Below are 15069 nucleotides of genomic sequence, written 5' to 3' on the forward strand. Positions count from 1 at the left end.
CTTCCTAGAACTTAATCACTATCTGAAAGGATTTTCTTTGGGTGTTCTATAAGTCCTGTCCCTCTGCGCTAGAACGTAAACTATGGCCGGAGTTTTCGCAGGGTTTGTTACTGCTGTAACTCTAGTACCTGGAACAGTGCCTGGCATAGTAGGCACTCAGGATTTGTTGACTAGCGAATGAATAAATTCCTTTTCCCTGATTTCTTGGTGAGTCTGTCTTTGACTGTTGAACTTAACTGTAACCTTTTTGTGGGCCAGGCACTAAGATGGGACAGTTCTAACTTTTTTCTTCCAATTTTCTTTTGGTTGATTCATTTCCTCCTCTGTGGTGTTAAATTACAGCACAGGTGGATTTGAGCTGTATATCCTAAGATGCCCAGTATGAAGAAAGATAAGGCATGTGGAGCCTTGTCAAGAGAAAGTGTAACTGTAGAGGTTAATGGGTGATTAAAAATATTACTTGTGCTGGTTGAGAAGTAGAGGATATTGAAAGGAGAATGGCAAAGTCAGTTCCCACAGTACTATATGTTTCCAGTGGTATTTGAAATACTGATATTTCTATATTCCTCCCTCCCCACTGCCTGCACACCAACCTCAAATGTAGCATACTTTGGAATGGTCCCTAGGAGCTAGCACTAATACTGTGTCTTAATTTAACTGAATACAAGATTTCCCTCTCTGCGGGGGCCTCAGCTCTGTTGTTGTCAGTGTCCATAGCTTAACTCCATAGGAGAGTAGATAGAAGGAGTTAAAGTATATTTTAATTTGGATACTTTCAATGGATTGTAAAGAATTAAAACTATAATATGTCAGATATAATGGAAGGAGTCGAATGTCGTGCTTCATACTACCTCCCTTCAGGAAAAGCTTTAGCAAACTTTTTGATTATAAATAACAAACTTTGCAGGCATAGCTTTACGTTGTAGGAATCTTCTCAGAACCCAGTTCTTCCTAATTTACTGCCAGAGACGAGTGGGCTTCCAGAAGTTCCCTTTCCGTAGTAGTGTAATCTCAAGAGTGAGCTCAGACATAATAGAATTTTAAAGCTAAAAGGACCTTAAAGTTGGTTGGCATAATTTATTCCTTTTTATCAGTTCCTTTATGCCTTCGGAAACTAAAGCACAGTGGGATGATGTGCCTAGGGAGCAGGACTGGGGTTAGAATCAAGCACCTTGACTTCTTGTTTGGAAGTCCTCGAGTCAGCCAGCGCTCCCATAGTTGGGGGTGAGTGGTCCCTGTGGTAGCGGATTCTCTGCCTCTTACTGGTGAACTTTTAGAGTGAAATGATGCGTATTCAACCTTGTACCCTCCCCTGTGCCTTGGGATCCAAGGGATCAACACGTACTTGTTGAATGTGGTTGAACAAATGCATTTTAAGTTAAAAAATTGATTTAAGAATTGAGAAAGCAGGAAAACGTGTATCTTTTCCAGATTAAAGATGTTTTTGACAAGAAAGTCAGAATGTTGGCAGTAATTAACCTTAGAGCTTTTATGGTAATGAAGCTGTTGCTTAATTTTCATGCCTCCAAAATTTCAAGTAAGATGGCTTACAACTTGTAAGTGTATGCACTTGCTTAGCTGGCATAATTATTCACTGAAGGAACAGTAGAAGGCTGTTTCAGGACACCTGGTAAAGGTCTTGCCTTTGCCACAGTGAGGGAGGTTCAAGAGGGAGGGGTCGTATGTGTGCCTCATACGCCCATGTTGATGTACGAAAGAAACTAACACAGTATTGTAAAACAATTATCCTCCAATTTAAAAAAATTGGGAAAGCCTGGACTTCTCAGCCAGACAGTTGAGGCCGAAGCTCAGCTGTGTCCTTGACAGGCAGGGCTCTCTGTAGCAAGTTACTTAACCTTTTTGAATGTTCTCATTTCTGAATGGGGATAATACCACTGGATAATGTATGTAAATTACCTTGTGTACACTAGGCCCTTAATAAATGGGAAGTTCTATTTTGACTTCTGATTTATATGACCAAGAGAACAACTTCACTTCTTAAAGCTTCAGTTTTCTCAACTGTAGAACGGGTGATTGGCCTGGGAGGAGGGGAATTAAATGATCCTTAATGTCTTCTCTAACTGTATAGTTTAAGGAACTGATAAAAGATACACAGTTCCTGGATATGTTCTAGTGTCTCCTAGTTTATAGTCTATGGGGACTTGAACAGAATTTGTATCCTCCTATGTGTCAAAATTGTATAAATCTTAATTATGTTGAATTGGTTCACAGTGCTTTTCAGATCTACTGTATCCTACTGCTTTTTTGCATATTCATTCTATTTTTGAGAGTTTGATAATGAAACTCCAGTTACAAGTCTTAGTTTATCTACTTTAAAAATGTAATATATAGTGGAACTATCTGTAACTTCATTATATGTTTTCTAAGTCTCTTGTAAATGTGTTATCATACTGTCATAATTTAAAAAAGAAAAATAATGTATAATCTTCCTACAGTTTTTATTGAAATTATCTATATATCCTTCTAATAAGAGCAACTGCAAAAATGGTTAATTTCTAGGCCTTCCTAAGAATTTGGTATAATTAGCTTTGATGATCTTTGCTACGTTTTCATTATTTTATGTGCTATATGCTAGATACAAAGTTAACTTGAATATTTCAGCCTCTCATTCATCTTACTCTGTATAAGGCAAACTTGAATTAAGGAGTCTTGAGAAAGGCTTTAAAGAATTGGTAGAGTTTCAACTGGCAGAGAAGTAGGGCTCAGCCTATGCTAAGATTTGAAGGACAGGCTACATGAGCATACCCAAGAATGGAGAGGAATGTGGTCAAGCTGGTGGGTGAGGAGCCTTGAGGCAGGAGAATGGGACAGCAGGCTGCGTGGCAGAGGTAGGACCGTGTTGTGAGCATTTGGAATGCTGGGCTAAGGAGTCTGGTTAGTAGGCTGTGCATAACTATCAACAGTAGCTTGAGTGGGGGAATGATGTGATGAAACTGTGCTCTATGACATCAGTTTGTATTGGAGGCGTCATGGTTAGTCCCAGTTTGAAAGCTAGTAAAATAGTTCACAGAAGAGAAGCAGTGAGAACCTAAGTTAGAATAGGGGCAGGTGGGTGGCTGAGAAACTCTAGAAATAGGAAATGCATTGGGATTTGTTGTCTGATTGGATGAGGGACTTGAGGGAGGAGTCAGGCTGAAGCTAAATGACTTTGGATGGTGATGGCAGGAAATGAAATTATCAAGAAGGCCACTAGTGAAGCATCTGTAAGTGTGAGCAGTCAGTGAAGATGTGCCTAATTAATGGAAGTTTGGATTTGGATATGTCGATTTCCATGTGCCTATGGAACTGTCCAAATGGATGGCGGCTCTTAAAAACAGAGATGGAATTGCAACCATCCATATGAAAGGGGATGCTGAAGCTGTGAGAATGTTTCCAAGTGTGAGTGAGAAGGGTAAAAGGCCAGGACGGAGCTCAGAAAACCATGTTTGTGGGCTTGAAAGGAGATAAAAGAGGCTAACAGGATGCCAAGAGGATAAGCTGGAAGAGAAGAAGGGAAAACTAGGGTAAAGAAAGGTGAGGAAGGAGAAATTGGAGGGGCCAATAGGGTAGAGACCCTGAGATAATACTTGGGAAAGGTTGTTAGGATTGTCAGTGAGACTGCCGTCAGTGGCCTTTGAGGGTCAGGGTCATTTGGGCAGTGGAAACGGGAGCCAGCCAGGGCCCTGAGAGGCACCTGAGTGTAAACTGGAATTGGACTATGAACATCAGAGGTCAGGGACTCGAGGTGATGAGGGGGCCAGTGGACACTCTTAAAACTGTACGAAAAGCCCAAGAGTGCCATGCGTTGAGTGGCTGTCAGTAGAGAGGAAGAGACTGAAGCTCAAGAGAGGGAGCAGGAAGGTGGTTAGTGCTCCTGGAGCAGGAGGGAAAGGAGCTGGGGAAGGGGACCACATATCGGATTACCCAAGACAGTCTCAGGTGACATCTGTCATCCCGGTTCAGTGGTAGGATAGTATTTGGACAAATATTACAATGAGTTGGACAAGTAATGCCTGTTTTTATTCTAAAACAAAGTCCCCTTTTGAATAATAAATCATTTGACCGTGACAGAGGTGGTTATTCATGGAAAAAACACGTGACATGGAGGGGGAAAGATTAAATGAAGGCAAGAAGAAACTGCCATTGAAAGAAGAAAGTTGGAAGCTTGGAGGGAGTGTGATTGCATCTGAAATGGGTTGGTTCCTCTTTTTTTAAAAAAGAAAAAAAACAACAGAGGAGGCCAGTTTCTTGGCTGAGAGTATATTGAGAGTGAGAGGTAAAGCTGGGAGGTGGAGGAGAGGGGAAAAGATTTGGAATGGATCTGAGCAAGACAAGAGCCAGCGGTGGTGAGGAGGACCTGACAAGGTGCTAAGAAGCCTCCACCTTAGCCTTGTGATGTGACGAGTCTTCCCTGTCTTTATGCTTTTTCTTAGCAATACTCAGAAAATTGGAAGTGGAGATGGTGTGAGTATCGTTGAAACTGCCAGCTCCATGTGGGTCCTGGGTTGAGGAGGAAGGCGAGTGAAGCTAGTGTTGATGGACTGGGAGAAGGAGCTGGAGACGCGAGAGTGGAGTGTGTAGTGGCTGGTTCAGCAAGAGCGAAGGAAAGGGAGGATTGGAGTGTCGGGGGAGGGTGCCCGGGGCTGGGTGGTGAGGGGCCTGGGGGACTTTTGCAGTAGCTCATGGTGATGGAGAGGTCAGTAGTGAGCAATGATGTGAATTCAGAGTGTGGCTGAACCCGAGGATGGTGAAATGACACAAGCTTGAGGTAGAATTGCACTGATCTTCAGGAACTATGAGGCCAGGGTGTCAAATCACACTCACACACACACACATATGTTTTTAAAATTCTGGAATCCATTTATTAAAGCCTTTCTGAGCTTTTAGTTCATAAAGTTGGAAGCATCTTAAAAGAGGGAAGTCATTCCTTCATTTAAAAGATGAGGAAGCTAAAAATCTTTTAAAGGCTTGCTAGGAAAACTAAGACCCACCCCAGATCACAAGCATGTGTGTGGCAGAGTTTCTCTGGAAAGAATCAGAATCCCTGAATTTCAGATTAGTGTTGCCCTCCAGGGCAGAAGGAGCAAAAAAGTATCCACTGAACAAAGTCTTAGGATGCTTCCTCCTAAGGAAGGAAGCTTGCTTATTGCTTGCTTATTGCTTCTAGAGCAGCTGTGTTTGTGAGCACAGAAACCCAGAGGAGGGCTGTGGAGTCATGTCCACAGTCTCTGCACTTCTAACCAGAAGGCAGGTGATGGCATCTCTGAGGAGGACCTGTGGAAAGCACCCCTTCTTTCCTACCAATTAACAAATAGATGAGAAGCAGCAGATCGCCAAAAAATTTGCTTCATTATTGATGAAAACTAGGCTGGAGGACACAGCTCAGTGGGAAGCCCAAAATGGTCTTATAAACTGTGTATACCCTAGACTAGGCTAGACTTTGGAACAGCCTACTAGATGGAAAGTTTGAGGCTGCAGAGCAGAAACACCCGTTTCTGCCTCTCACTGTTCAGGCAAAGAGACAAGGCCAAATCTCTCATGCCCGATCTCTCTGATAGGAAAACGCCATCCATTTGTAGACTGAGAAACAGAGCCACAATATCACAAGCCAACCAAATAAGCGGCTCCACCTCTGTGGAGAAAGCATGGTGCGGGAAGAAGGCAGGTGTGGATGGGGATTATCCCCGCCCCTCCCCCTTGGGAAACCCTGTGGGTATCAGACAGGCATTTGTTCCCCTCGAAACCCCAGGTTATAGACCACTCATAACTTTCGTGTTTATGTTAGAGTTAAACTAGCTTCTGAGGAAGCAGGTGCATTTTTGTGTTAACCAGAAGTGAGTGAAATGACTCAGAAGGTGTGAGCATAGTCCTTAGTTAGTTGATTTCAGAGCCATGCCAAGTGGTTCTCTCCACCCTGTCTCAGGAATCTCCAGAAACTCACTGGTACCATCACAGAGACCACCTTTGATAACCTGCTTTTGAATTCAAAGTGGAAAGTTCTTTGTCCTCATAAAATGTTGAAGGAGCCTTTGATTGGAGTTTGTCCTGATTCTGTCACTGTTAGTGACCTTGCTGCTAAGTCACTTCAGTTGTGTCCGACTCTGTGCGACCCCATCCCTGGGATTCTCCAGGCAAGAACACTGGAGTGGGTTGCCATTTCCTTCTCCAGTGCATAAAAGTGAAAAGTGAAAGTGAAGTCGCTCAGTCGTGTCTGATTCTTAGTGACTCCATGGACTGCAGCCTACCAGGCTCCTCCATACATGGGATTTTCCAGGCAAGAGTGGAGTGGGTTGCCATTGCCTTCTACTAATTAGCTATTACATGCCTCAGCTTCCTCATCTGCAGCATGGGAGAGCACAATGCCTGTTCTGTCTCCCAGGTATTTGATGTGAAAGTGCTTTGCAAATAAATAGTGTCATACACATGTAAGATATCAATGTTACTGTGTGGGATAAAAGGTACATTCTGAAGTTTAAAACTTTTTAAAAAGTAAAGTGTTTCACATAAAACAACTGAGATGACTGTTGAATTTTGGTGGGGCACTGGTTTAGGCACTGAAGATGAATCACGGTGACTTTTCTACCTTTAGCCATGTCAGTGTGTATAACAGTTCTGGCCAAGTGTGATTAAAGCAGTGCATTTACGACAAACGAAAAAATCGCCTTTTTATCTGTTTCTCTTTTAACTGCTAAAAAGGTATTTTTTTTTAACTGTAAAAGATAACATATATATAACATTTTGAAATGCAAATGTCTAGTTCAATGAATTATTTAAAAAGTGAACATCCATGGAACTACCTCCCAGCTCAAGAAATAGGACAGTTTCATTCCCCACCCACCCCTGCACAGGAGTCTTTTTTCTTTGCTAGGTGCTTGCTTTTTCTTTTCAGGGAAGTTATAAACATTGACAGGTCCAAAATATGTGCTTCTTTGAGTGGAATTAGATCAAAAGTGTAATGTTAGTGTTTTACTTGGTAGTTATTTATTATAACTATGAACTTAGTGTTTTGGATAAGTCCTGAGTTTTCAGCCTTAAGGATCATAATCTTCAGGTTTAGAGCAGTCAGATTTTTGTCCTTGGAATGGAACGCAAAAAGTTGTAATCCGTTGGATGTGAGAAAACTTAACTTGCCCAGTTACTTTTTAAGTATTCTGATCATTCCTCCTTTGACTGTTTTTAGAAATGAAATAACTAAGACTCCAGTATTATGATGACTTGTACAGTAGTCAAAGGTCTTCTTGGAAATACTTGAACATTATCAGGGCAAATACCTTTCAGTTCAGGCACCGTAGGCTAGATCTGAAGTGGCAAGAGTCAGTGAAAACAGCTTTATTGCATGAAAACAACCTGTATTTTCTTTCATTATAATCTAGTGTTCTAAATACTGCCATCTTTTAAGGCTTAATTAACGAGTCAATAAATCAGAAGATTTTTTGGTATCCAGAATAGGATTATGTTTTGTTTTTTATGTTTTTATGATTAAGACAGAAAATGATGGTAAACTTGACAGTAATTGAGAAAGTATCTTAGCTAATCAGATGTGTCGATAAAAACAGAAAAGCCATGAGTGTTTCAAAAATTGATAAAGAAAAGCTCATCTTTGGGGGCAGTTTCTGTGGTTGTAGGATTGAGTTGTTGGGATTCAGCAGTTTGGTGGATTGAACATACGTTAATGTGCCCCTCTTGAAGCACAGTTGCAGTGATGGCGAACGAGAGATGGGACACACCAGCACACTTTTGGAGGATGAGAATCAGACAGACCTGTGGCAGCTGACTTAGTGTAGTGGAGAAAGGTGCTGCTGCTAAGTTGGGTCAGTCGTGTCCAACTCTGTGCCACCCCATAGACGGCAGCCCACCAGGCTCCCCCATCCTTGGGATTCTCAGGAGGTTGGGAATAGAAACTAGGAGGAAATGGCCAATTTATTCCCCAGAATTCCAGAAGTGCTCTGGAATTAGAGGCTCTGATGCAGGGCAGGGGACTGGAAATAAGGGCTTGATTGAAAATCTAAAAGGAACGAGACTCTCAGTTCACTTCTCCCACCCCATATAGCAAGAGAAAGTCCTGAATATTTTGTCTGGAGAAATCAAGGAGAAAATTAGCAGCTCTGGATTTAAGGATAACAGGTAAGGGTGAAATGCTCAACTGAAAATGGAGTAATTTAATAAAATTGTGCATACCAAATGGTGAGACCTGGTATGACCTTTTAACTCATTCCCAATCCTAGGGTAGTCAGGTAATCACCAACCTGGGCAGGATATTGAAGGACTCTTCTCTGGGCAAAATGAACGACCCGAAAATAAAAAGAAGCTACACATACTGATATTTTCTCCCACAATGAGAAAACTTAAAAAAAAAACTTACTACCCAATCTTCCTATGGTGAGCCCACTACTAGTCAACCACCCCACTCCTTCTGTGAACATGGAACTTAGAACTAGTTTTTTTAAAGTGTGTGTGCACACTCAACTGTGTCTGGTTCTTTGCGACCACATGGACTATAGCCCCCCAGGCTCCTCTGTCAATGGAATTTTCCAGGCAAGAATACTGGATTGGGTTGCCATTTAAAGTCAGTGAATATGAGACATTTGAAGAAACCATTCAGCAATGAAAAGGAAGGAACCAGAACAAATGAGAAAAAAAAATCCTGGAGGAAACATAAATGCAAAAATAAGAAAATGGAAATAAAACCAATCCACCCATAACTAATGAAATAGGAACAGGGCTATAAGGTAATAATTAGACAATAAGAGATAGGTCTTAATGAAAAATAGGATGGCAAAAATCATTTGAAGAACCAGAAGAAAAAGTAGAAATAAAAGCAGAATATAAAAAGGAGTAAAAAATAGTTAGTTGATCACGTGTTATATTAAGAGTTCCAGAGAGACTACAAAAATAAAAAATTTAAAATAAGCGAAAAATTTTTTAAAAAGAGAGATTACAAGGAAAAGTAAAAGAGAAGAAATTACCAAAAACATATTACAAGCTATTTTCCCAGACCTGGAAGACATACATTTGTAGATTTAAAGAGTCCACAAGATAGCCCAGTGAATGAATGAAAAAAGATCCACACAGTGAGTGTGTATAAGACATAACATTGAAGATTTTTAGGATACTGATGAAAATGGGAATAAGCTAAATCCTGTCTGGGGTGGGGGGAACAGATAACATACAAAAAAATTGGGAATTGGAATGGCAGCTAAGAAACAATGGATTCATTCTTTCAGAATTCTGAGGAAAATTATTTTCAGTCTAGAATTTCAAAGAAACTATCAAGTGGAAGATACAATATGGACATTTTGTGCATGTGAAATGTCTCCAAAGTTTATTTTCTGTGCATCTTTTTATAGGAAGTTATGGATCGATATAAAAATGTGGGTATCAATGAAGAAAGAATAATCTACAGTCTTCTGGAAACAGTCAAACACAGGAGAATTGTAGGATGACAGTGAGATTTCAAGGTGGCAGTAGTGCAGCAGGCCTGGAGAGAAGCCAGTCCCACTCAGAGCAGGAGCCAGTGTCCAAACGAAAACAGAATCAAAACCAACAGATGCTCTGGTACATCTGACCAAGCGTGGGATATTCCTCAGTGGGACTTTCCATTTCCTATGGAGTATTTGGTATAAATTATTGATTCATAAGACCTATTAAGTGGGGGAAGTAAAGGGCGATTATAAACTTCAGAAAAATTCAACGGTCTTACAAGGAAAAGCACGTAGAGTGAGATATATATTTACTTCGGGTGCTAGTTCACGGGTGAGCATTTCACATGGTTGATGGCTCTGCTCCATGCAGCTCTTCAGGAGCCCAGGTTCCTTCCACCTTGTGACTCTGCTATCCTCTAAGCCTTAGAATCTAAGGCATTGTCCTCACCTGTGTGAGTGGTTAGTGCTTGATTGCAGCCTGTGTGCACTCCAGCTCACAGGAATGGGAAAGAGCAATGACGGGCAAAGGTTTAAAGTTCAAGCCTGCCAGTGGCAAAGATCACTTTCCCTCATATTCCAGTGGCAAAAATTTAATCACATGGCCACATCTAGGGAAAACATTCAAAATATTTTGTAACCGGTAGCCCATCAGAACATAGGTTCTAATATGGAGTGAGAACTGCTCTAAAAGCTCCCTCCTGTATCAGACGTTAGCATTTTGTTTGCTGGATAATGGGGCCAGGAGAGGGTCCCTGGAAGGGCCTAAGAGAAGTCATTTACCAGCTGGTGTGGAAGTATTTTAATAGTGACTGGTGCAATGTGCTGAGACACATACCTTATTAACCCTGACCATTGGAAGGACTGATGCTAAAGCTGAAACTTTGGCCACTTAATGTGAAGAGTTGACTCATTGGAAAAGACTGATGCTGGGAGGGATTGGGGGCAGGAGGAGAAGGGGACGACAGAGGATGAGATGGCTGGATGGCATCACCAACTCGATGGACATGAGTTTGAGTGAACTCCAGGAATTGATGATGGACAGGGAGGCCTGGTGTGCTGCTATTCGTGGGGTTGCAAAGAGTCGGACATGACTGAGCAACTGAACTGATACATACTACCAAAGAGGTTGGGGAAGAATATTGACTTCACTCTATCATAGAAGTCTGGGAGAGGATAAGTTAGTGTCTAATAAGACATTGGTAATTTTATTAATTACTGAATGAAAGTCAAAAGTAAATTGAGAAATATCAGTATAAGCATATTGTTTAGGAATATAAAATTAAATATCAAAAGAAATAGTTGAATATTTTTAGAGTAGATTGCCTTTGGCAAGTTAGTTTGGGGTTGCGTGGAGATGTAAGAGAGGTTACTGCTGTGTTTTCATTTTAAGCCTGGTAGTAATTTGCATGAGTTATATTGACAAACATAAAACTCGTAAGAAAAAACAGTAATCCAGTGCTAATAAGTACATTAGAGAATGATTTACATAATCCGGAGCTTTTAAAAATATGCATTAAAAGTTAAGAAACATTGTTTCAAAGTTAGACTCCTCCCTCAGGACCTACTCCAGTCCTCTGGAATCACTGTGTCTCACAATCATTTGAGGGAGCTTTAAAAAAGTTCAGACGACTCCCGCCTGCCTGAGATTCTGGCTTCTTTGGCTCTGGGTGGGCCCCAGGGGATTCGTAACTTTTCAAAGAGCCCCAGATGCTTCTGATGTATAGGGAGGGCTGACTCCCAGCCAAGTAGTTTAAATACCCTTGCTTCTGCTGCTTAAATATTTCTCTTTTCGTCCTCTCCTCTCTCTGCTTCTGCTTCAGTCTGATCTCTGACTCTTAGTTCTGAACCAGTGTGGATCTGTTTGGGGTCAGAAGAGTAGGAGAACAGAAAGAAGAGACATGGGAGAGGTCATCTGGATGACTGAGTAGTGAGAATGGCTGTGCAGAAAGCCAGTGTCGTGTCCTTTTGTTTTACAGAAACTAATTACATTGATGGTCTTATCTTGCATTTCTGATGGAGTAATTTTAGAGCTCAAGTAAATTGAACTTAATGACATTTTGTTATTTCTTTACATTTGGTATTGCCTCCGGTGGCTAAATTCACAGCATCCTCAGGTTGCCTTCAAGTTCTTTATCTCCCCTAGGTTTGGCCCCTGATGGGCCCAGCTGTGGTTGACCAGATGTTCACCACTAGCACCTGGGATCACCAACAGTTCCTAGAATGCTGTAGTTTTCTGTGAGGGAATTCTTAGAAGGAGATTAGCAAGCAAGAGATGAAGGAATTTCAGAACGATGCAATTTCCCAAGGTTAGAGGTCTCGTTGAACTAGACTTTGATCACAAGAGATTTTGTATACCTTCAAGGAGAAATGTTTGTTGTGTGGATGAGAAAGTGTAGACCTCAGGGAAGAACTTCTTTTTAATCTGTCAATTTTTTTTTATTATCAACAATTACAGGCATAGTTGCTTTCCTTTGTACCTTTCCCCAGCCCCATTCCCTGCCTCTGTAGATTCAGCTGCTCTTGTCAGATGTCAGAGAGCTGCTTGTGGCCGTTTCACTTGGTGCCCCGTACCATGCAGGGAAGGACTTGCCTCGCGCAGCATGTCCAGGGTATAAGGAGCTGTCCTGGCTGGTTTCTGAGCAAGTACTTTACATTTAATACATTTGTACGCTGGGGTCAGAGTGTGACCTTTAAGGTGAGGGATTGATTCAGCCCATCAGTCAGCCTTATTCAGAGCTTGCCCACGTAGCGCAAGTCTGTTCTAGGTCAGTGCATCTCACACTTCACCGCGCACACACACATGACTCTGGATGGCATTTCATTGCAGATTCCAGTTCAGTTGCTTTCAGGTGGGACCAGAGATTCTGCATTTCCATTAAGCTCCCAGGGGATGCTGTCGGTTCTCAGACGGCACTTAAAGAAACAAGGTTCTGGTTACCGGTTCTCAATTCTGATTGCTTTGTGGAATCACCTAGGGGCTTCTAGGGCTTATCTCTATAGATACCAGAGATATAGATATCGCTTTCTGATACCATTGGTCTAGGGTGGGGCCCAGATATGATATATATATGTATATATGTGTGTGTACGTATATTTTAAACTTCCTGAGTAACGCTAACATGCAGATAGGATTAAGAACCACTGTTTCAAGCTCTGCACACTTGCTGTGACTCACAGGTAAAGATCTTCAAGTGTAGACTTTATAGCAATTTAGGAAGTATCCATAGCCTTTATGCATGAATACACCTACTTTGTGGGCTTCCCAGGTGGCGCTAGGGTTAAAGAATTCACCTGCCAATATCCAAGATGCAAGAGATGTGGGTTTGATCCCTGGATCAGGAAGATCCCCTGGAGAAGGAAATGGCGACCTACCCCAGTATTCTTGCCTGGAACACCCTATGGACAGAGGAGCCTGGTGGGCTGCAGTCCATGGGGTTGCAATGAGTCAGACATGACTAGGCGCACGTGTGCACACAACGCACACACAGATGACTAAAGGTGGCTATCAGAGGGGACATGCCTAAGAAGAAAAAAATAGCCTTTTCATTAAAACCCATATGTCACCTAACAGGAAAAATATTTAAAGTGATGAACAGATACAAAGTTAGTGTCTCTATCTCTCTCTCTTTTTTTTTTTCTTCCCAAAGGATCCTTCTGTCTTCTACATCCTTTCACTAAGAGATCATGGGAAAATTATATTAGAAACTTTTTGATGCTGTGTTTTCTCTAGGGAAGGCTGTACATTTACTTCCTATGTATATGTTTTGTTGTTACTTAGGCATTAAATCATTCCAACTCTTTGCAATTCCATGGCCTGTAGTCTGCCGAGCTTCTCTGTCCACATGATTTCCCAGGTAAGAGTACTGGAGTGGGTTGCCATTTCTGATTCCAGGGGATCTTCCCGACTTAGGGATTGAAGCCACATCTCTTGCATTAGCAGGTGGATTCTTTACTACAAAACCACCTGGGAAGCCCATGTTTATATTTACCTATAAATATATGTATTTGCAAAGTTTCCACATAGCCAGAATTCTAGTCCTTATCGTTTGCCAAATACTTAGGAAAATTTAGAGAATTTCCTATACTTTGTCTTAACTTGTCCTAAAACTTGAGTGACTTAACCATCCTGGTGAATAAACAGTTGTTATTCTCAGGATTTTCCAATGCTAATGGCAATGGATGACTTGATTTGCTCAAAAATCATAGGCTTTAGTTCAGCTCCGATGTTACTTGTTTTGTTATTCTTACAAGGATGATCCTAGAAGCAGATGACACTCTTCTTTATAGTAAAAGTATGTAAATTACAATTTCTTGGGAAACAACAAGCATTAAAACCAGTGGATTAACATTAAATATAATTGTGTGGCTGAGACCATTCAGTCAAAAATAGGGTTTTGATTTTATTTCCTTAACATAAACTTGTCTGCTTCATAGACCCTGACTTGGGTCAGACCCTCCTTACTTCTCATTCGTGTTAATTTCTTTACTGGGACTGCCTGCACTCTTATTCCTCACGGCCGTTCTGCCAGAGTCCTCATTTGTGGAAGTAAATCTATGGCTGAGGATAGAGTCTGAGGATGGAGTCCGAATCTCCAGGGTGTCTTGAGAGCTCTCTGACTTGGCCCTACCTTTTCTCCACCCTCGTTACCTGTCACTTCCCTGGACAGTAGTTTTTCTCATTCCTTAGCTGAGCTCAAGGACAGGGGAGAAGATATCGGAGGTTTGGAGGAAGATACAGGTATGGAAGAGAGGTCTAGGATGGGGAAGAGTAGATGGCTCCAGGACAGAAGCTGTGATCTCTGGGCAGCGTGACAGCCCCCGAGGTGGGTGATGGCAGATGTAAAGTGAGCCCAGCTGGCATCGGCTACAGAGGGCACAGGTGTGGGGCAGGTGGAACCTTTCAGTTTGCATCCTGACGGGCCATTCCACCTCTTGTCTCTTGCTTCTGTATATGGTAAGGCCTCCATCTAAAATAGTTCCTTGTCTTTGCCTGGGAAAAAACGTCTCTTCCCTTAAAAAGTCCTGGTAATTTTGTCCCCTTTCCAGGCATTATCCCTTTACCCCTGTGATATTTGGTCATCTCCCTCCATCCTGTCACCCCTGTTCCATCATCCAGCCGCTATACTGCACCACCACACCACAGCAAGCATCTGTTCACACGCGTCTCTACTGTGGACTTAGTGAGGGCAAGGACGTGATCTTTGAATGTCCACTCCATACCACAGGACCTGGCACATAGTGGACACATACAATAAATGCTGGATGAATCCTGACGAGATTTCTCTGTAGAGTGTCGAGACTCTGTTCTTGCTGGATTGGAGGTTTGAAAGTAAATTCCACTTAGTAGCTCATGACATGAACGATTGTATTGCTTTAAGTTTTAGTCTGACGTACCCCTACCACATATCCAAGTTGACAGATCTTTCCAAATATACACATATATGTGCATGTGTGTATATGTATGTTTTGGGCTTCCCTGGTAGCTTAGTCAGTAAAGAATCCGTCTGCAGTGCAGGAGACTGAAGTCTGATCCCTGGGTTGGGAAGATCCCCTAGAGAAGGCAATGGCAACCCACTCCAGTATTCTTGCCTGGAAAGTCGCATGGATAGAGGAGCCTGGTGGGCTACAGTCCATGGGGTCACAAGAG

General features: G+C 42.0%; 1 protein-coding gene across 7 annotated transcripts in view; it reads left to right on the forward strand.

The window, feature by feature from the left end:
* PCGF5 (polycomb group ring finger 5) overlaps positions 1 to 15069 on the forward strand; it is a 115405-nt gene that overhangs the window by 1945 nt on the left and 98391 nt on the right. The gene's annotated exons all lie outside the window — the stretch shown is intronic.

This window comes from Ovis canadensis, chromosome 22, assembly GCF_042477335.2.
Source record: "Ovis canadensis isolate MfBH-ARS-UI-01 breed Bighorn chromosome 22, ARS-UI_OviCan_v2, whole genome shotgun sequence".
Lineage (NCBI taxonomy): Eukaryota > Metazoa > Chordata > Mammalia > Artiodactyla > Bovidae > Ovis > Ovis canadensis.